At 40.3% G+C, this 23,540-nt stretch overlaps 1 protein-coding gene across 6 annotated transcripts in view; it reads left to right on the top strand.

Moving 5' to 3' along the window:
• The first annotated feature begins 8,759 nt into the window (after positions 1-8,759).
• The window catches only part of MLPH (melanophilin), an 80,238-nt gene continuing 65,457 nt past the window's right edge, over positions 8,760-23,540 (top strand). For all 6 annotated transcript variants that reach the window (XM_075180381.1, XM_075180378.1, XM_075180379.1 and 3 more), the window contains exon 1: positions 8,760-8,883. The gene's annotated coding sequence lies outside the window, so the exon portion shown is untranslated. The remainder of the gene's footprint in view (positions 8,884-23,540) is intronic.

Here is a 23,540-nt window from a genome sequence, read left to right as displayed (position 1 = left end):
CCAGTTATATGTATAAACCGCAAAGTCCTTAAGTTAGTGACCGGAGGCCCCCCCATACTATACACCCAGCATTAGTATCATACTTGCCAACTCTCCCGGAATGTCCGGGAGACTCCAGCATTTTGCGAGAGTCTCCCGGACTCCTGGGCGAGTGGGGCAATCTCCCGAATTCTGCCCACTTCACTAGGAAGTGCCCCACTTCCTAGTGAAGTGGGCAGAATTAGATCCCAAACGCCGCGATTCCCAGTGAATCGCGGCGTTTGGCACCCCCCCCCCCCCCGCTGTCAAATGCGTCATGACGTCACAGGGGGTGAGGTCAAAATGAAGCGATTTTGGCCATCCCGCCCCCCTCACGCCCCCCTCCACTGGCTGGCTCCCAGAAGGGAGCTGAAGAAAGTCGGCAAGTATGATTAGTATAGGAGAGTCTGTACCACAACAACTTTAAGCTGCACGAACATGCAGTATATCTTAAAGTGCCTGCATCCGCCTATCTGCATAAGAGTATACCTGATACTTACAAGCAAGTCTGCATCTGTTTAACAGCTTAAGAGTATATCTAAATTAGAGATGCTCACTGACCCCCGTGTTTTGGTTTTGGTTTTGGATCTGGATTACCGTTGTGATTTGGTTTTGGTTTTGCCAAACCGTCATTGCGTGTTTTGGTTTTGATTTTGGTTTTGTTTGGTTTTGTTTTGCCATTTTTGAAAAAAATAAAAAAAAATTGGTCTAAAATAGAGATGCTCACTGACCCCCGTGTTTTGGTTTTGTTTTTGTTTTTGGATCTCGATTACCTTCATGTTTTGGTTTTGGTTTTGGTTTTGCAAAACCGCCCTTGCGTGTTTTGGTTTTGTTTGGTTTTGTTTTGCAATTTTGTTTAAAAATCAATGTTTTTGTGTATAAAATAACCTAATTTAGTGCTCTACCTGTTTCTTGGATAAGTAAGGTAATTCTAAAGCTAATAAATTAGGAAGAAAACAGTTTAATCTTGGTAGGCCGTCCTTAATTCTCCACACAAACCTGGTTGTCTTCCTCTTCATCTTTGCCTATTGGCAATGTCTTTGGGTGTATATTACACCCTCCACTTGTAGTTGAATAGAAAAAAAGCAGCCTGCATAGACTGTGGAATTGGAAAGTAAAAATAAATGGACCAAGGTAGTTTGGTATCTGTCTGCATCAGACCCCCTCTCCACTAGGAGTAAAATAGAAAACTATTCAGCCGTTATAGAGTCTAGGAAATAAATAGAAATTGAGAAAGGCAATTTGGTATCTGTCTGCATCATAATCATCAACATCCTCATTAGCACCGTCGTCACCTACACAAATCTCCCCCTCATCCTCTTCTATTTCCAAAGTGGCATCCTCAATTGGTGTATCACCGACTACACTTGGGCTGTTAAGGCACACATCAGCAGAACTGCTGAAAGGGCCCTTCTTTATGGGTACACTAACAGAATGCTCACGATTAGACATACCACTGTTGAATGGACTCTCCACAGGGATTGGTGTCATTTGTGAATTAGAACAAACATTATCCTCTAATGCCTTACTGTTATCTTGTAGCTCGGCTTTGACGCGTAACAGTAGTTGTGCACCAATTGTAGGATCTGTAACTTTTTGGGATCTGCCACTAATAGCCAAAGGTGAAGGCCTCATTCTCTCTTTGCCACTGCGTGTGTAGAATGGCATGTTGGCAAAAAAAAAATTATCGGCACTTAACTTTTCCTCAGTAACACTTCTTTTTCGCTTCAACACAGTAAAAAAACATTTTTTTTTTGTATTTTGGACTGATTTCGAAACACTCTGTAGTTTGACATCGCCTTGCCCACATGACATACTGGGAACACTAACATCAGGACTGGTGACAGAACCTGGTTGCTCATTCTGCTCATATGTGGACTTCTTTGAATCCATTCTAAGCCCAAAGCACTTGTAGTGCTGAAAATTATTTGGTAAGATACTGCTGACAGATAGTAATTTTGACAGCTAGAAATATTTATGCACAATTAGGGGGGACACCCCAAAAGCACTGGGGAGTGCTAAAAGTTAGTTGGTAAATACTGCTGACAGATAGTAATTTTGACAGCCAGAAATATTTATGCACAATTAGGGGGGACACCCCAAAAGCACTGGGGAGTGCTAAAAATTAGTTGGTAGATACTGCTGACAGATAGTAATTTTGTCAGCCAGAAATATTTATGCACAATTAGGGGGCCACCCCAAAAGCACTGGGGAGTGCTAAAAATTAGTTGGTAGATACTGCTGACAGATAGTAATTTTGACAGCCAGAAATATTTATGCACAATTAGGGGGGACACCCCAAAAGCACTGGGGAGTGCTAAAAATTAGTTGGTAGATACTGCTGACAGATAGTAATTTTGTCAGCCAGAAATATTTATGCACAATTAGGGGGCCACCCCAAAAGCACTGGGGAGTGCTAAAAATTAGTTGGTAGATACTGCTGACAGATAGTAATTTTGACAGCCAGAAATATTTATGCTAATTAGGGGGGATACCCCAAAAGCACTGGGGAGTGCTAAAAATTAGTTGGTAGATACTGCTGACAGATAGTAATTTTGACAGCCAGAAATATTTATGCACAATTAGGGGGGGCACCCCAAAAACACTGGGGAGTGCCAAATATTGAAAAGAAAAAAAACCTCTATCCTCCTCTCTTCTCTAGCGATTTTTGTTACAACAATTGGAATAAGAATATTGTATTCTCTGTCCCTGCTCTAATCAGCCTGTGACCACACCCTGCTCTCTCCCTCTGTCAAATGGCGATGGATTGCTGTGGAGGCAGGTATTTATAATCTTGAAGTATCGCGAGAACCGAGCCCCGAGATCCGATGACGTTCGGCCTCGATTTGGATTCGGAGCGGGCGGGAGAGTACCGAGCTACTCAGATACCCAAAGTTCGGCTGGGTTCGGTTCTCGGGGAACCGGACCCGCCCATCTCCATACATTACTTTGACAAGGTTGTAAGGAGCTAGTGAATAGGAGAGAGAAGAATAGGGAATAGAGAATTGGAGCTCTAACTTATTTATTTGTTATTGGTGCTGCTCTAAATCGATTTCTGAAAGTTGTATTACTATAATTTTTTTCTGTCTTATTTATTATTGGTGTGTGGTATTTTTATTTGTGCTATCTGTGTTGTTTGTGAATGAATGTTGTGTGAGTGCCATTTGTGTTAGTATAGTTCTTGTGTTTAGTAGTTTATGTTTTTTGTGATGAAGAGGAGAGTGAAGCGGAGGAGGCTAGGCAGGGAGAAAATGTGGAGCAGGAAGGGACAGAGGAGGCACAGGAGGGATTAGAGGAGGCAGGTCCAGAAGACAAAAGCAGGGCGCAACATTCGGTTTTCCACAAAGAAAACTGTGTATTAGTTTCGTCAATTATACTCTGCTATGAGCAGATTTTATACAGCCAGGATGCTAAGACCCTGTGTGGGGAAGAAGCAGAGGAGGGCTGGCTAGTTTTAGCCTGGGGAAGCAAGACTCAACTCAGCAACCTATTAGAAACAAATTAAAGGAAAAAAATGCAAATGGTCTAGTGACTCAGTCCAAGGTAGCCCCCTATGGGACCGGCCTGGGGGGCAGATGTCCCCCTGCCCCCCAGCCCAGCCTGCATTTGGGAAGAAGCAACTATGGGTTGGGCCTCTGTGTGTGAGAAGGTTAATGAAGTGAACCCCTTAAAACAGTCCCACTGTGGGAATATATATATATTCTTGTTTCATTTTCGTCTCCACAGGTCTATTAAACACTCAAGTCCTGACTGGCAGAATCTAGAAGACCTATGAGATTGCTGTTGAGGTTTTCTTATATGAGATCATACTTACCCATATCTTGTCCTATAGAAACATCAATGTACGTTGTCCATGCAGAGCTGCCTTCTAAAGTGGAGGAACCTGATGAAGAAGAGGAGGAGCCATTAATCACGTTGAACTAATATGATGTCACCTCTCCAACATCTGCAAGAACAAGCGCCCACGCCATAGCAGCCATCACAGCAGCACATTGTTGATCAGCCACAGCTAAACCCAGCCATTGAAATGGCACATTGTATAGGTACCTTTCAGGTGAGGCAAAATGAGTTCAGAGACAGTCAATCCCATCAAATAAGCAAAATAGTACACCAGCTGAGGCATGGTATTAGAAACCAGCATATTAGCAACAGTGTGTTAAATTGCATAGCCAATGCTTCTGAATAAACAATGTGAATAAAGTCTATACCAGGGGTAGGCAACCTGCGGCTCTCCAGGTGTTGTGAAACTACAAATCCCAGAATGCCTTGCCACCTATCTGCTGGTTATCTACTGCCAAAGCATGCTGGGACTTGTAGTTTCACAACACCTGGAGAGCCACAGGTTGCCTACCTCTGATCTAGACTCATGCCATTTTAAATTACAATAATGGGATCAAAGGAAATGTAATCGGCGTAAGTGCCCAAATGCAACACTTACTTATGTCACACATACCCGCAACTTCTACTTCTGGGAAACCAGTATTGGTAACATCCCTGCTAGGTCAGGCCCAAACACACCAATGCGACGTGCACACCACAGATGGACGAGGTAGAGAACATTGTGATGGGGTCCAAGCCTCAAAGGCTAAACAAAGGAGAGACAAATAATAATTAATATCTTTTCAATGTTTCCTTCAATATCATACAAATGTGTGCTAACCTGTACTCTTTCTTTTCAATCTTTATATATATAGGAGGGCTGTGCTTGAAAATGGAGAGAGAATCAATTTTGAGCTGGGCAGAGAGACAGGAGATGGACAGAGGGGGAGAAAAGATCTGCCGGAGTAGAGAAACGGAGCCGATGATGGAAGCACCATGGAGAGAGCAGGATATTGGAGGACGAGGAGATGAAAGGTGTTTAGAGAGGAGTGTATGCGACTGCCAAACTCTATACCGGTGGGATAAGTAGCAACAAATTACAATGTTATATACTTAAAAGGACTGAGTCTTTTGTTATTGTTAGGTAGACAGAGAACTGGTGAAAGACCTGAAGGCTCATGTGGAAAAACACTTTTGCAGGACTATGATTTAGTATCAAGGGTGTAGTGCAGAGAGAAATAAAACTTTGGAACTGAGACATTAAAGAGAAAGAGTGATAAAACCACTAAAGCCAATCGTTTCCAGTGGAAACGTGTACAAGTGTGAATTGTGCCACAGGTTAAAGTGAAGAAGATAGTTGCAGCATCACAGTAAAAATGATGGAACAGCCCACATTTACTACTCGTGCTTCTGTATCCAGGTTGGATTTACCTTATATGAAATAGAGTAAGTGTTGTTTGTAAAATCTCCAGGAAACATTTATTATAATAGCAGGAAAAGATACCAAGCAGTATTAATGTTGGAAATCCTGTTTGAAATCATGTGTGCTTCGTCAGCTAAGTGACTCAGAGGGACTGTACTATTGGTTTAATCATACTTCTTGTATTTGTGCATTTCCAATCTGGGAACAAGTAATAAGGATAGACATCTTTGTCACTCCCTGATACCAAAGACGTGAACCTTTATATATGTTTTAAAATTGTATTGCATGTTTCATACAAGGGTTCAATGAGATAATAGTGTATTTTCATAGAAAGTTGTTTATGTGATTAGAGTTTGAATATTCTCTCAGCCAACTTATAGATAAGTGGAACAGAGGTACCTCTTAGTGTGATGTTGTATAGAAGGTGGACAAAGCACAAATTGTGTTTCAGTATTCTTATACACCTTGCTGCTATCTTAGACTATTGCTCTGTTAATCCTTGTCCGAGGTTTAAATAGTTTCTATTGTTATATATCTACCTCTTGATTAACCAATTACAAGGTAAAATATATTTTTGACAATAAAACAAGCCTAAAATTTTTAGTAGCTCACGCCCCAGCAATAAACGGGCCGGTGTAGCTTCTAAAGTCCATTTTGGAGAATTGAGACTTAATTTGTGTGTCCAAGGTCATAAATAGGTGGGCAGAAGGTTCCTTAGTCTCTCTCTGGTATTGCAGATTTCCTCCACATTAACCAAGGTACTATTGAATCCTGCTTAAGGTGAAGGCATTGTGCAGAAGGTATCAAGGTGAACATTCATAGTTAGTAAAGAAAAGTAAACACACTTCTTCCCATACACACTGGGGAAAAGGGGTGTTACATTATGTATCATTTAATGCATATGTTTTTTGGAATATATTTTATGTTTTTTCTACCATAAACACCAGCAATATCTGATATTATCTTTATATTTTTGTTAAAAAAAACCATATGTGTTTGATTTGAATCCATTGCTTTGATTATTCAGGTTATTATGAACTTACTATGCCCAGGTACAAATAGATATGATTAAAATGTCGGCAGAGTGGTCTATGGATCATTATCACTATCATCAACATTTATTTATATAGCGCTTTACAATTGGGAACTAACAGTAATAAAAGAATACTGGGTAATACAGACAGACAGAGAGGTAAGAGGGCCCTGCTCGCAAGCTTACAATCTATGGGACAATAGGAGTTTGAAAGACAAGGGTAAGTGCTACATCATGTTGCATATTTTTCAGCCAAAATGCAAAGGTTACAAAGAATTTAGTGGGCTGTATATTCAGTCACACAACTATGTTGGTCAGAGGGTTGTTGACTTGTGTTAGCTGTGTAGAGGGTGGTAATAGGGTAGCCTAGGGAGATTAAGATGGTGGCTGAGGAATATCGTAAACTTGTCTGAAGAGGTGGGTTTTCAGAGAACGCTCAAAGGTTTGAAGACTAGAGGAAAGTCTTATTGTGTGAGTGAAGGAATTCCATAGAGTGGGTGCAACCCGAAAATAGTCCTGTCACCAGGAATGGGAGGATGTGATGAGAGTGGAAGAGAGACGCAGATCTTGTGCAGAACGGAGGTGTCGAGTTGGGAGATATTTTGAAACAAGTGAGGAAATGTATGTCGGTGAAAATTTGTTGATTGCCTTGTATGTCAGTAGAAGAATATTATATTGAATACGTTGAAAAACAGGCAACCAACGTAGAGAGCTGCTGAGCCACTCTGGCAGTACTCATCAATCAGAGCCTGCCTAGTCTGCAGATTTATCAGCTTTTTAGTAACCATGGACGACACCCATATGCTGATTCATCTGAAATGACACAAAATGTCGCCTGTGTAACGCTCACCACTCAGGACCTCACAACTAAATTGAGTGTATGACAATAATTGAACAGCACACAAGAATGACTGTAGCCCAGACACTGCATGGGACTGTGATGTATCAGGAGATTTGTGCGGCTCAGGCAACACTTCTGCACTACCTCCTGATCGGACAGTAATGCATGTATGCATTGCATTGCCCATATCTGCCATCTTAGCCACTCACACAGACATACAGGACTTGGGCTCTTTCTATAGTCATCACCATTGATTTTAGGCCAATAGAAGCCAGTTTTATTAAACTCACGTGAACCAACCACCGCTTTAGATCAGCAGGTTTTAAGGGTGGTTTTGAGGCTGTTTGTGAAACCACCGCTCTATACGTTTGACAGTTTGGCTGTAGTCAAGTTTAAAAAATCAAGATGGCGATGTTGAATGCTTTGCTGGATGAAACAGCAGTTTTTGGCCAGTTTATCGGTGGTTCTGCCTTTAACACATGGGGTGCTTTAAAATCCGCCTGTAAAAAAGCCGTTTCATACATTTACCCCGATGGTAGTCATATTGCCGACGACTACAATGCTGACACCAATAAGGGTGACACTAAAATGCTGACACATAAAATAACGACATGTAGGAAATACCAAACAATATAAACACTAACATTGATTAAATCCTGACACACAAAATACCACTGTGTAAGATATGTCAACACAAGAAAACGCCGACAGTGTGATTGCTAACACAGAAAATGGTGACTGTCACATCTCAGAAGGTTTGTAAATCTATAATATATTTCTACCATTAGATGGCTCCAATACTCTTTTGGAGTTCTGCATTTTCCTAAATACATTATCTACTCTTCACTGCAACCAATAGGTTTTTTGATTGAAAGCAATCTCATTTCACATTTTTATATGACTTATTTTATATTATTTAAAAATACCAGAAATACCATATGATAGTACTGGATAAGTACTTCAGTTACATATACCCACCAACATTTGCTACATCCTCATCAATGCAACATTCTAAAGACTTATTCACTAAGAGAAATAATAAAGAATGATGTATTCTTCAGTGTGTAAGCCTCAGGGCATAACGGTAACCTTCACAGCCATGCAACTAGTGCCCAGCAACATAGTGCTTTCTTTTTGGGTATTGGGTCCACTCTGCTCCTGGGCCCCAGTTACATAGCAGATACAATTATGTCCATGCAGTGAATATTTGTGCGGTGTTATAGGAATACCACCCAGAAACAGGTATAAAATAACGTGTTACACATTTACACAAATTGATGGCATAGTCACTCAATACACTTGTGGGAAAGTTAGATGCACAAGTGTGTTACAAGTGTATACAGTGTATAAAATATTTGCATAGAACTGTACGAGTGCAGTCAAATCTGAAACATAGCTGGAAGAAAAAAGCTGTACATGTTTAGGAAGATGTGGAATTGACTTTATGCAAAAATAAATTGGCAGAGATGTATTGTGTGATAGAACAAAGGAGATGCGTCCAATTGCTCCTGTCTGTCCTTTTAGTGATCTGAATGGAGAGAAAGTCAGTGCCCACAGGGTGCCCAGCCCTGTGCTCATGTGATTACTGCAGCTGATTAGAGGGCACATTAGCTGCCTCTGGCTATGGGAAGTATAAGAGGCAGAGAGCATGTGACAGGCAGGGCAGGGCCTGTTCCCCCTTCACAAAAACACACAATCTTGTTTGACAGAGAGTCCAACCCAGACACTTCTGCAGCAGCCAGAGAACAGGTAACGGCCTCTCTTTGTGGGAATGCACTGGTTACCTTTATTTATTGTGTGCTTGTCCCTTACACAGCCCATACATTTGCACAACTCTGAGGACATTATTTACTGTCATGACAGTTTAGGGAACCTGTCCTTCTTACTACTTCTGACTACTGAAATTAGTGAATTATTGTATTCCCCAAAGCTTTGTGCCAACCATAGTGAGAATGTACATAGTTTATTGAATGCACTTCATTTGGTTGTATGGAATATTATCAATAACAACTTCTGATAGGCTTGAACCTAAACAGGAAGGCTGGCATAAGCTATACTCAATGTATGCGCTTAATGGTGATGTAACTGATATGGGATCAGAGTTGTAGAGGGGAAAATTTTTAATCGTGCTTTAATTAATTTCAGGCCTGTTGTTAAAGTAACATTGTCAATGGAACAGACAATTTGTCTCTGATTGGATAAACCACATGTTTCACATTCATAGGGTTTTTTTTTTTATAAATATCTAACTTTTATATAGTATTTCTTACTTAAGAACAGGGGTGGCTTTTGGGTTGGGCAGAATGGGCAGTTGCCCTAGGCCCCTAGGATTCTAAGGGCACCCTCAAGAAATGTTTTTCCTAGTTCTAATGGTTCCTCATCTTCAGAAATGTATTTAATAAATGAATACACTTTTAGTCAGAATGCTATATAGTCATTTGATTTAATAGTATAGCATTTGTTTTAATAAATAATCAGATTTCATTTGTAATCCCCCTAAATAATAGGAAACCCTTTTTCTGCCTGTGTGTCCTGTTTCTAATGTCATGCCTATTTAACGGTACTTTCAAACTGTGTCAATACCACTGCATTGTTTCCAAAAGTGTCACCTTTGTCTTTATAACAGTGAACTTATGAATTTACCACTTTCTCCATTCCTACATGTTCTATAGTGTAGTTTTATTGTGCACTGACTGATGGATGAGAATTAAGCATCATGCACCTACAGCTATATACTGTACACCTACTGTATGTGCTTGGAGTAGGCAGGGAGTTCTAATACATAAGTTGAAATACAGATATAGTTGTAGATTCATATTTCCTGTTTGCATCTCTGAATATAATGCTTGCTGCATCTGGTTTTACGTAGCTCAGTATTAATAATCCTACTACCCATTTATAGTTGTTGTTTTTTATAAACTATAATAATTGGTCTGCACTGGCCCAGTGTGAGACATGAGGAGCTGAGACGTTGTATGGTGTGTATGTATATCAGTGTATTGTGTCTGTGATCAGAGTTACCAACTGTCCCTAATTTCCAGATGTTAGAAATTTGTTCCTGAGCATGTCCCTGTGTCACAGTATTAACCATAATAATTAGATGCAATTTTTGTCATGTAATTTTTTCCTGCGATTTGTAAGTCAATTTTCATTGAAATTTATTTAAAACTTTGAATTGAAAATCCTAAATAGTACACGGTTGTCATTCAGTCAGGGGCTTAAGCACCGCAATTGCATCTGTAATAGCTTCCTTGGAACCCCAAATTGCTCTAAAATGCTTCTACACCTTGGCACCCATAAGGCCTTTGATACTGTGTTTTGGACGTTTATGAATGCTATTTTGGAAAGGAAGGATTTTGGTACTGATTTCATAGCCATGAGTAAATACTTTTATGATAAGCCATTGACCTCTTTGATAATTAGCACTCTGCTTAAGGATCCCCTGGAGATGACTATATGGACTAGACAGGGATGCCCAATGTCTCCCTTATTGTTTAATGTTTTGCTGGATCCTATGTTGCGAGTCATAAAAAAGTGGCCTTTACTGAGGTGCATTCAGATTGGAACAGAATGCAGGTGGATCACGGACTTTGCTGATGATATATTGTTATACATATCTAATCCAGAATCTTCTTGAATTCCTTTGATGAGGAACGTTTATATGTTTGGTTCAGTGTTAAGTTTTGCAGTGATCTTTGAAAAATCAACGGCCCTATATTTAGAGAAAGACTGTACGAATCCCACATGGGCTCATGTACTTACATTACAGTGAGCTAATTAATCTATATCCTATCTGGGAATCTGGCCCTCGTTACAAGCTTAATATTGGAAAAGTTATTTCTATAATGCAAAAAGAATTAGCAGGTTGACAACACCTCAATCTTTCCTATTTGGGCAGGGCAAACCTTCTAAAGATGATCTCTTTCCCAAGATTATTATACCCCTTGCAAACCTTACCCTTACTACTAACAAAAAAAGATGTACAAACTTTTAACTACCTTTTTCGCTCATTCATTTGGCGGAAGGGGCATTCCCTCACTAACTTCATTACCCTCCAACAATCCAAAGCTAATGGGGCTATTAATTTTCCTGATATAGTTCTCTACAGCACATTTGTGTTACTTCAGAGATTGGCTGACAAACCAAAATGTTTACACTAAACTGACAGTAGTAAAGCAATGTCTCCCAAAATTAAATATTAAAGACCAGGAATCCCAAAGCATATATTGGATAATCCAGTTTTAATCTCTGTTAGGAAAGGTTGACACATACTATGACATAAATTTCATCTCAATCCCTACAAATTCATTGTCACCTTTTGTTGAAAATCCAGACTTCCAGAATGGTATGGTGGCTCATCCCTTCATTTCGGGTGAGATGGGGGTCTTGCGCTCGGTAGGCCAATTTTTAGATAAAACACGTAAAAACCACTCTGATACCAAGCGATTAAATTATTTCCTTTTCCAAGTCCTTGTGGCCCTGCCTTCATCCATTTCCAATACTATGCAAGCAGTGTTATTTATTTCTGAAATTGATTGGGATAACCCCCTTGACACTCTTCTGCTATCTGCTCCCCTTCGAAGGAGAGCAATATTCTTACATTATATTTTTTGGAGAAATATATTAGACTATACTGCAACTGAATGGTCTGAATGAATGGTTAAGTTATTCTCCCCAATTGAATGAAGCCACTTTACTCAAAACTTTAGAAACTTGTACTAAACTACCTGCCTCCACATATGGTAAAATGTTTCTCAACATCTTCCATAGGGATTATCTTTCAACCCACCGTAGAACTGTTTTAGGCCTCTCTCATAACCCCAATTGCCCTAACTGTGGCGAATCTCAAGCTGATTTGTTTTACTGCTTTTGGGCCTGTCCCATTTTTAGAGCCTTCACGATCCGCGTGTGGAAATTGCAATGGAGGATTTGGTTATCTATCTACCGTTTACACCTGAATGGGTAATTTTGGGCATTTTGCCTCAAAATGTGAGAACTTCTAAAGGGAGTAAAAAGCTATTAATGGCAATTTCGGCAGTGGCTAGTGTGTTCCCCACTTGTGGATCCAGAGCTCTTCCCCCACACTCAACCTACTCAAAGAGAAAACATTTTTTTAACATGTGGATGGATTGGTTGGAGGTATCCCTCCAGAAAGAAAAGCTCACCCGTAAATTTTTTGAGTCATGGGAAAGCTAATTAAATACACTGTCTACAACCCTGAGAGAACAGCTTTGGGAAATGTTTGCCAAACAATATGGTACAAAACCAGAGGTTATATTACCCGATTCATCCCTAATGGTGGCGGATTACATTCCCATCTGGTCTCTACCCATGTCAGATCTCTAATTGTGACCTTTCTTCTTTTTCTTTTTTGGTACAATATTTTCCTGATTTTTGGTGTGATATGCAATCTGTTCTACCTGACTATGATTGTTTTGGCTGTTATCTAATAGTTATAATAATTCTGATTTCAAGATAACAAACAATATATCAAATTATGATTGCAATGCATATTTATGCAGTGGCACATTTATATATTACTATTGCATTAATAATTATAAAAGCCCTGCTAAATTGCTTATTTATTCTAATCAAATGTACTTATATTGTCTTTGTTTCGAAATAATCTGATCTTCTTCAATAAAAAAAGTTGTTTTAAAAAAATGCTAAATAGTGTATAAAAATGAAGTTCATACCATGACAGGTATTGTAGTGCTCCAAGGTCCCCTGACAGCTTTACTTCTGTGTGTGACCAACCAACTCAGCATCAAAATACCCCTTTGTGCTGCAGGGCAGGAAATATGCAAGATTTTTATATGTTGAAAATAGTAACAAATACAAAAATATACTCAAATGAAAAAGTATTTTCTTAACCTATGTTATAACAATTGGACAGAGAACAAAAACCAAAATGGAAACACTTAAAAGCCAACTCCCCAAAATGGAAAATTCAGTTTTGCCTGGAATTCAATTAGTTATGCACTGCTGGCACAAGCGCGGTAGGTGCCTTAAGCTGTGCCCTTCTCCCACCAACACTTGCAAGCAGCGCCCCTCCCCTCTTGGGCATTGTACAACACCCTGCTTCTTACCTTGGTCGATGGGGGCAACATCCGGTGCTCCTCAGACTGGGATTATGTCGCTTGACTGTAACATTATAGACCAGCGCACACTCCCAGAGTAACACTCAGAGGTAAGACACTGCTGGCTGCTTCTTCTTAATGTCAGAGACCAGTGTTCCGTATCGAGGAGCCACGGGGCATTAAACACACTAAAAGGGTAACATTATCTGGTGGGTCACCCAATATCTGCCCCGTTCCTTGCCCAGAAGGCTTTATTATAAGGCACCATGTTATTAATCGAATAGACATGTATGATAAGGAAGAGCATTGCTAGACCATGGCAGACATGGAGGACTCACAAGATCAAATGGAACACTGAACACCGGGTAAGTATTCGTCTAAACACTAAGTTTTCAGTTTTGGGTAAATTTATCTTTTAAAGCTCCTAGAACAGACATCTATTCCTTTATGTAAAACTGGTAAGTTATAAACCACTTATCAGTTGACATCTTTTACCTTTTACCATGGTTACCTCTACAAGAGTTAACTTACCAACACAAAATAAAGACACAGAGACTTGTTTTGGCGAAATGAAAGGTCAGAAATTTATTGAAAGATAAATATGCTGAAAAGAGATGGCAAGTATAAGCAGGCCAATCAGTCCCCAGGCCACACCTGTAAATTGTAATCTCTGTCCAAAATTATTTGGACAAGTCTAGGCGTTAAATGCCAATCTTCCCCATTTGGCACATTAGCTGAGGCCTGCCTGCCTAAGCGGAGCCCCATAACCTCAAAGGGTTATTCTGACTAATTGCCCGATCCCTTTAGGAGAGAGTGCCTACCACGCCTCGAATGTGACCTAATTGAACGCTGATTGGGCTGCTTACCGCCACTACTAAACCTTTATTTATGAAAATCACTCAACTGACAAGACAAACAAATACGCAACCTAAAACTGAAAATAGGGACTGGGTGGTCGGGGAAACTCTCCAGACAGCAAGAAGAAGTTAACTGCTCTTGCCTTGCGTTATAAGCCTTCCTAGCTATAAGCCTTCCCTCTACATCCCTTCTGATTGGCTGACTCATTTCCCACTACACCCAGCTAAATTAACTCTTGCTATACCTCATACTTTTCACCTACATGCACCCTCAGCGTTTATATCACTTCGGGCTAATTGCAGCCCTCTGTTATTCATAATATATAACAGCTTAAAGCATTCCTACAGTCTGAGCTTTTGCTAACAATCAGCTGCCACCATTATGTCTCTCTAGGTTGTTGTTAGCGTGCTGTACATATTGGAATAGAAGAAAATGATATGACTGTGACCCTCAGCCTTTGACGTTCACCCAGGATTATGGCTGCATAATAAGCCAACCTTTGTTGGTTTACAGCTGCAATACCACCCACAGAAAAGGTTTTACTATTGTGCCCTTCCCCTTTCCTGGAGCCTCAGGGTGTGCTACATATAGCCATTTTTCCTGTGGCTGAATGGCAAATCAACTTAGATTGCCACATAAAGATGGTGATGGAGGAGAGGTGTCAACAGGAGGACTAATCGCAACCCAGCCCTATGGTTTTCCACCAGGGTTGCAAGCGGAACAGAGGAGCTGCAGGAGGAATGGCTGTATGCTGCAGCCCCTGGGGTTTCAGCTCGAGGTAGACTCCATCTTCTCCATAGGTGGTAATGCAACTTTAAAACACATTAGTGATTGAATTCAGCTCAGGTTACAGCAATAGGAAAACAAATGGGAAAATATACTGTAGCAGTTCATTCTTTTACAAATAACAAGACTCATGATGGGAAATATGTAACAAAACGCATTACGTGTTCCATTGTTTAAAGGTGTGATAACCATATGTAAACATAGTGAGGTGTTTCATAATGTGCAACTGATTTAATATGAAGTAGCCAAAATATAAGGATAGCATTCCAAATTGTTAGTAACCCCCCTCTACCCCGCACACACACAAATAACCATAAATGATGTAATGAAAAAAAGATATCTTACTGTTTATCGCCAAATGATGATTGCAGCCCTTTAAAATCAGTTTTAATAATTATATTCAATACAAACATTCCATAGTTGGAACTGCAAACCCTCTATGTATGCTGCTTCTAGCAGGGTGGTTTATTTATTGATCAGTTAGTGATTGGGAGTGTGTGGCAGACTTTCAGAAAAATATGTCATGATTCAATCACCAATTTATAAATGATTTTCTCAGGAAACAGAATAATAGAATTTGTATGCATAATTTGGTGGATTACCTTCCATTTAAGCACTAGCTGATTGATTTTCAGACAAGAAATGAGGGGTAGAATACATCAAAGGGATATCATTTTTGGACTTTTTATAATTTGTAAAAATGTATAATATGGTATTAATAAAAAAATACTTGAGAAGCTTGTCTACTCTCATGTTGCCACCTTACTCTCTGACAACTCCATCCTTGATTGTCTTAAATCTGGCTACCCTACCCTTTACTCCACAGAAACCACCCTGACCAATGTCACTTTGCTGATAAATCCAAGGGTCATGTCTTCTTGCTTATACATTGGACTCTCTGCACCCTCTTCTACTGCACTCCCTTCACACCATTTTTCACTCTACAACTCCTCTCGGGGCAATCTAATCAGTACTTTCGGGTCTACAGTACCACCTCTCCGCCGATGATACCCAGTTCTCCCCTGACCTCTCTCCCTCCTCTCACGGTTTTCCAAGTGTCTCTCCGCCATCTCAACTTGGATGTCACAATTCTTTCTGAAACTAAATATGGAAAAAAATTGAGCTAACGGCTTTCAATCCTTTGCGAGTCACCACCCTAAACCACCTTTCCTTCACTGTTTACAACACCACCATCTCCTCAGTTCCTTTAGTCCGCTGCCTGGGTGTCACCCTTGAATCAACCTTGACAAAGGTCCTAGCTGTCTGAATGGCGAGAAAGTCCCACAGAATTCCACTGTCCCACCTAAGCCAGAATGGTGCAATTACACATTAAGAGACAACAGTTTTGTGCTAAAATTGATTCAATTACTAATAATGGACCATGGGCCACACATTTGACTTAAATACCTAATTTGTGGACCTGCCAAAAGATAGTTGAACAACATTAGTAGTCCTTACATATACTCAACAGTTGGTTCATTCATTAACCATATTCACTGATATCAAATAGTACACAAGTAAACCCCATACAACTTCCTTAATATCTCCTATGTGCACATGTTCCAGCCAACTTCCTTAATATCCCCTATGTGCACATGTTCCAGCCATGCTAATATGACAATCCATAATGCTCAATGATGGGCCATAATTTGCTCATCAATATCTTATATATGTAAAAAAGTGAAAATGTCAAGTAATAAATAAGATGGCATTGATAATGCCCACATAGCAGGATCTAATATGCAAGTGATAAAGTCCAGAACAAGCTAATATTCAAATGATCAAGTCAAAAGATCTAATATTCCAGTGATAATGTCCAGCAAGATCTACTATGCCAGTGATAATGGCCAGTTTATAATATGCCAGTGATATGCTCCAAGATCAAATTATCAGCAATAATGCCCAGCAAAACCTATCATGCCAGTGATAATTTCAAAATATCAAATATGTTAGTTATAATGTCCCAAATTATAGTATACCTGTGTCAATAAAGTAGTCAAATAAAATGCCCAGCAATACCTATTTGCCAGTTATAATGCCCAGTAATAATAATAATGGCAGTAAATCAGAGTAAGATGCTAAGTTGTAGTTTTATACAGTAAAATGCCCATTAGCAGCAGCACTGTGCATTGATAGTAAAGTAATGCACAATAATATGCATAGTAGTAGTAGCAGTGCCCAGTAGGATGTCCAGCTGTACTAGTAGTATTATTATTATTACCATTTATTTATATAGCGCCACTAATTCCGCAGCGCTGTACAGAGAACTCACTCACATTAGTCCCTGCCCCATTGGAGCTTACTGTCTAAATTCCCTAACATACACACACAGACAGACAGACATGCACACACACAGACTAGGGTCAATTTGAAAGCAGCCAATTAACCTACCAGTATGTTTTTTGGAGAGTGGGAGGAAACCGGAGGAAACCCACGCAAACACGGGGAGAATATACAAACTCCTTAGCCACCGTGCTGCCCAGTAGTAATGCTCAATAAGATATCAATAACTAGTACTACATGGGTAGTAGTGCAAGTAGTACACAGTACTATGCATAACATTAGCAGAATTATCCTCAAAAGTGGTAAATTCCCTTGACAACTACTCCCCCAGTATCTTTTCAAGTTCTGACATTAAAAAAAGGACAATTTATTAAAAAAAATAAAACATCACAGTAAAAATCTTTAAAAGCAATAATCAGATGTATATCTTATGCTTATTCTATTATATATAATAATGCCATCTAAATGGAAATTGTTAAAAATCCATACTTCAAATTCTCCAATTCTGAGCATCCGAGATAGTTTACAATCAAAAAGTACTTTATCAGTGTTTTGTCACAGTAGTTACAGTTGAGCATGCATGCTATTAGTTCAAATAACGTCTGATGAGTCAATAAATCATTTCTTGAACAAAGAGGTTAAAATTCATTGATTATCATCTAAGTGTGTTAAGGACTGCTAAGAGGAATTTGGGGCCCTGATAAAGCCACTTTTTGGGCCCCACTTCACACATACTAAGAGAAGGGATGTGCACCGCCGCTGCGCGGCAGCGCCGTTAAAAGGGGCTTGGCCACATAGCGATGGGGGCATGGCCAACATGGGTTGTGGCTGCGCCTCTTTACACTTGACATTATGGGGGAAGTTCAATTAGCTGCGAAATGTCTCTGGAACGTCCGTGAGACACTTCATGGCAGAGATTTTGACAGAAATTTCTACAGTAATTGTCCGCACACTGTCAATTGCCACATTGCCGACAATTGAATTCCCCTTATTATGTATTATATTGGTGTTGCTGTCACGGTGTCACCTACCTGTTATTGCAGCTTTCACAACCTGGAATTCCTATATGGATCCTGGAATGTTGGGACCTGTTTGCAAAATGTACATGAAATATGGAAAATAATTAGTGAACACAGTACACAGCACAGATCACGTAGTACATAATTATATAACAAGCAAAAGATGTGTGATAAAAAACATAAATATCTATATGTTTGAAAATGGTCAGATAAAGAAACACAATTGTAGCTGTATAAGAGAAATGGTTGCCTCTAAGGGCTCTCCAACCCCATACAAAGATAAATACACAATAAAAATTAAGAGGCACTCAAAAACCCTTAAACATAAATTTTAATAATGATAAGAAAAAATGACATAAAATTTTAAACTCGAAACTAATTTATTCATAAAGTAACAATATGGGGGAAATTCAATTGCCGGTGAAGTGTATCGTGGACATTCCTGAGGCAACTAATTAAATCCCCCCCACGTCTCACAATACAAAAAATTATAAAATATATGTATATAAATCTTTACATATGTATATATATATTTATATATATATATATATATATATATATATAATATAAATGTCTAGTGGCGTGTGTTAGTCTGTCTGTGTGTGTGTGTAAAAAATAAAACCAAGCTGCAGCGCCACCTGCTGGGCGGAGTTATACACTGACCTACTAAATTCTTAGTGTGTGTGGGAAAAAAAATTCAGAAAGGGCTGAAATTTGGTATACTAAGATGTTTTTAATTTGTTAATTTAATTTGTTAATTGTTAAAAGTGTTTATAAAGATTTTAAAAAAATATATATATATTTCTTGAAGGAGAAGTGACAGTTGGGAGTGGTTGGTGCTTGCCGGGGGTGACAGTGGGGAGTGGTTGGTGGTTGAGGCCTGGGCTATGGCCCAAATGCATGACAAGAACCTTTTTAACACCTTAAGTAGCTTGATTTGACTAGAATGCATGAGTATCATGCACGGGTTAACTTGTATATATATATATATATATATATATATGATGTACATACATTCAGTAATATATATATATATATATATATATATATATATATATACATATATATATATATATATATATATATATATATATGTATGTATATATATATATATATTACTGAATGTGTCTATATTTATCTATAAGGATTTTTGAGCGCCTCTTAATTTTTAGCATGCAGTATATACGTACATTATGCAGTATATTATGCAGTATATGTACATTATAATGGTACCTAACATTTAACACACTACCCCAATGGACACATCACGCCACCCCCACAGTCACATCACGCCACCCCCACAGCTACATCACACCACCCCCACAACCACATTGCAACCCCCCGGCACATCATACCCCCCCGACACGCCATACCCCCAAAGACACATCATATCCCTCCCCCAGAAACATCATATGCACCCCAGACACATCATACCCCCCTAGACATATCTACCCACCCAACATATAATATCCCTCCCCCAGATCCATCATACGCCCCCCAGACACATCATACCCCCCTAGACACATCATACCCCCCTAGACACATCATACCCCCCCGTCGACACATCATACCCCCCCAAACAAATCACCACCCCCCCTCCAGCCCACTTACCTTAGCTGAACTGGAGCTCAGTGTACACGCAGAGCTAAAGCTCCTCCTCTTTGTTCTGCAGGCTGCTGGGACAGTGTGGGATGTCACACACTGTCCAGGGACTAGGAGCTGCTGACAGCTGTCAGCTCACTTTCTCCCCCTTAGTATCCCCCCCCCCCCCCCCCCCACTAAAAAAATTGTGTGTGCGCGTGCGCGCCACCAGCTGGGGATTTTTTAATTTATTTTTTAAATCACTTTAAAAAAAAATGATTGCAAGACTGTTTGGGGCCCAGGCCCCCCAGGCAGGCCAGGCCCATGTAACTTGTACCCACCCCACCACCCCTCTCGCCGCCCCTGAGTGTGTTGGGATAATAACACATTGAATTGAATACAGGTGTATTAATATTCAGGTGCTGATTAGCAAATAACTTTTAGGTATCCGCATACATATCTTGGAAATCAAGGAGGAATATTCCCAGGCCGTATTGCTCATTAAGCTGCCCACATTCTTTGTCAGCAGTATTCAAGAAGTGTATGCTGCAAAGTATATATAAACATGATAGTTGCATAATCAACATTTATATGGTGGACACCATAATATAGACAGGTTTGGAAAGTCGACAGTAATCACATTGACAGTATTGTTAGGTCGTCAATTCACACGGTCAACAGTATTATTAGGTTGACAATTGAAATGTAGACAGTATTGTTAGGTCGACCCTAATATCACTAACCCTAATCCTATCCTTAACCCTATAAATGTTGATCATGTATCTCTCAAACATATTTATCACAGCCTCTACAGTGTTGTACAGTATATAGACCAAGAGATACACTGATAATGATGTACAGCAAGAGAATGTGTAATAAAAAACAGGGAACTACAGAGACAAAGGGGTCTATTTACCAAGGCCCCTCCAATAACAGAAAATCTTTTATCAGACAATTAAACCAAAAAATGTCACTGTGAACACTGGTAGGCAGCGCTGAGAGGAGTCTTACTGGTCGGCAGGATAGTGGAGGGTGCTTCTGTGCATGTGCGATTTGAGATTTCGTCTCACATTTGCAGGAACTGGTAGTTCGTACTTGGGTTTCCAGTTCCAGATTCGAAAACAAAAACGTAATAAATAGATTAAAAAAAAATATATATATATTTTCTTAAAAATAATTTTTACTAATAAAGTTTTTTTCCTGTGGGAATCCTGTATAACAGCTTCCTGAGATGGCGTTAGCAATCGGAGGTCAGTGGCAGTACTTGCTTTACATGGCCAAGCATCGCAGGAGGCTCCCAGCAATGGTTGGCGATAGTCATCACCAGCTGGGTGCTTTGGTAGAAAGGGAGACACTCACATTGTTCCAGGATTTAGGGCTTATCGCTCTTTGATAAATAGACCCTAAAATCTTTCTGTGACAAGTCTTTCAAAACTGGGTCTGTACCTACAATTACACTTTACCTAATCCACTTTACACTTTATTCTTCCATTACATGTTTTGAAATGATATATTTTCCTGCTAAATTCCATTTAATTTTTGTCTTTGTCATTTTTTTGATTTTACGTATAATTTAGCAATTTTAATTCAACTCTTAATCTTATGTCAAACTCTTTCATCTATTCTCCATGTATATGTGCTTAATTTTTTCTCTCGGGAAGCTACATTTGTTTTTTGGATCTGTGACACAAACACATTCTCACCTTCCAGGTCTTTGGGTGTATGAGGTTACACACGATTCCAGCCCGCAGTCTCTCTTTACCCAGAGCCGGCTTTAGACCTCATGGGGCCCTAGGCAAGATATTGGTTTGCACCCCCCCCCCCCCCCCAAATAATATTTTTATATATTTTTTTCAATTATATTTCTGTCAAAGAATAATTGACACCTCACACTGTGACCTTCTTCATCTCCACACACTCTGCCCCCCTCTGCATCCAGTCACGCTGCCCCCTCTGTCCTCTCTCACGCTGCCCCTCTGCCCCCTCTCACGCTGCCCCGTCTGCCCTCTCTAATGCTGCCCCTCTGCCCTCTCACTCTGCCTCCTCTAACTCTGCCCTCTTTCACTCTGCCTCCTCTAACTCTGCCCTCTCTCACGCTGCCTCCTCTCACTCTGCCCTCTCTCACGCTGCCCTCTCACACACTGCCTCCTCTATCTCTGCCCTCTCTCACGCTGCCTCCTCTCACTCTGCCCTCTCTCACGCTGCCCCTCTGCCCTCTCTCACGCTGCCTCCTCTCACTCTGCCCCCTCTCTCACTTTGCCACTCTTTCTGGCCCTCTCACTCTGCCACTCTCTCTGCCACTCTCTCTGCCACTCTCTCTGCCCCTTTTTCTCTGCCCCTCTCTCTGCCACCCTCTCTCACTCTGCCACCCTCTCTCACCCTGCCACCACTCTGCCCCCTCTCACTCTGCTACTCTCTGCCCCTCTCTCACTCTGCCACCACTCTGCCCCCCCTCCGCCGCGGCCAGCCAGAGGAAATAAACAACAAAGTAAAAAACATACCAATCCGCGCGGCGCGGGGACCCAGCATCCTCCTCTCTCCCGCAGCTTGTCACTGATTGTCGGGCGCGCTGCAGGAGAGAGGAGGATGCTGGGTCCCGATGCCGCGCGGATTGGTAAGTTTTTTTCTTTTTTTTTGTTTATATCCTCTGGCTGGCCGTGGCACCCCTGTGACAGCGCCGTGGCACCCCTGGGAGCCGCGACGCACACTTTGGGAACCGCTGGCATACACATTTAAAAAATAAACCTATTTCTTTCCCACAAACAGCCCCTCACAATTATGTGATGGGTTAACACTTGTAAGTAACTGTAAGTTCTCTATGTTCACGACATTCTGTAATATTGGCACATTATTGCGGCAACATTCTATTTACAATGCATGTTTTTGTCTTTTTAAGACTTCCAGCTTTTTTAAGCATAAACCCAGAAACCACATTTATACATACAGTTGGCCATTTTCACAACGCCATTGTTTTTTCCCTCACATTGTTTATCCCCCATTAGGAAGACACCCATCACTCCCCCTCCCAAGTAAAAGTCTGATAGCGTTCCTCACTGAGACCCTTTCTCTTACCTGGTATACCGTGCTTGAGTGCGACAGCAGCCTCCCTCTTGTCAGCCCCACATAAGTTGTGGAAGAGCCTCCACGGAAGATTTATAGTTGGCAATGGAGATTGTGCTCTAAAAGTGTCCAATCCAATCAGATTGAATCCAGTATTAACAATTTTGTGTATTTGGCCTTGCACCATACATCAAAAATACATGACCCCGATGCCTTAGAAGTTTGACAGCGCTCTCATAAGTGTCAGCATTTTAGCAAAACCAGAAGCATATTTGTAGTACCTGTTTTAAAGTTATAAGTTATATGCAATAAGTCACGGAAGCTGATTTTTGACTAGATCCTTATGTGATGCCTGCTTTAAAAGATATCTGATAAACCACATGATTTATCTGATTTTGTCGTTATAACAAAACTGATTAATAAACTTATAGATATAGAGGAATTTTAAATACATTTTATGACAATTCTATTTAATTCTCTGATATTTGTAGAATACCAGGTTCAAAGTTGCGATTCTAAGGCATGTATTCATAGTTATTGTCTTTTCTATGATACTATAGGCTTCATTTTATCATACCTCCCAACTATCCAGATTTTAGGGCTCTGTTCCAATGACACGTTTGTCCCGTCGGTGGGAATGTTGAGGAAGGGAGGTATCTAATGGGTAGCCTACTCTTTACAGCACTAGCCACGTGGCCAAGCTATCGTTGTGATGTGGTCACGCCCCCATTGTGACATG

This window comes from Mixophyes fleayi, chromosome 7 (genome assembly GCF_038048845.1).
Source record: "Mixophyes fleayi isolate aMixFle1 chromosome 7, aMixFle1.hap1, whole genome shotgun sequence".
In the NCBI taxonomy this organism is placed as follows: Eukaryota; Metazoa; Chordata; class Amphibia; order Anura; family Limnodynastidae; genus Mixophyes; species Mixophyes fleayi.
Note: the sequence above shows the minus strand (reverse complement) of the source record. Positions and strands in the feature narration are given on the sequence as shown.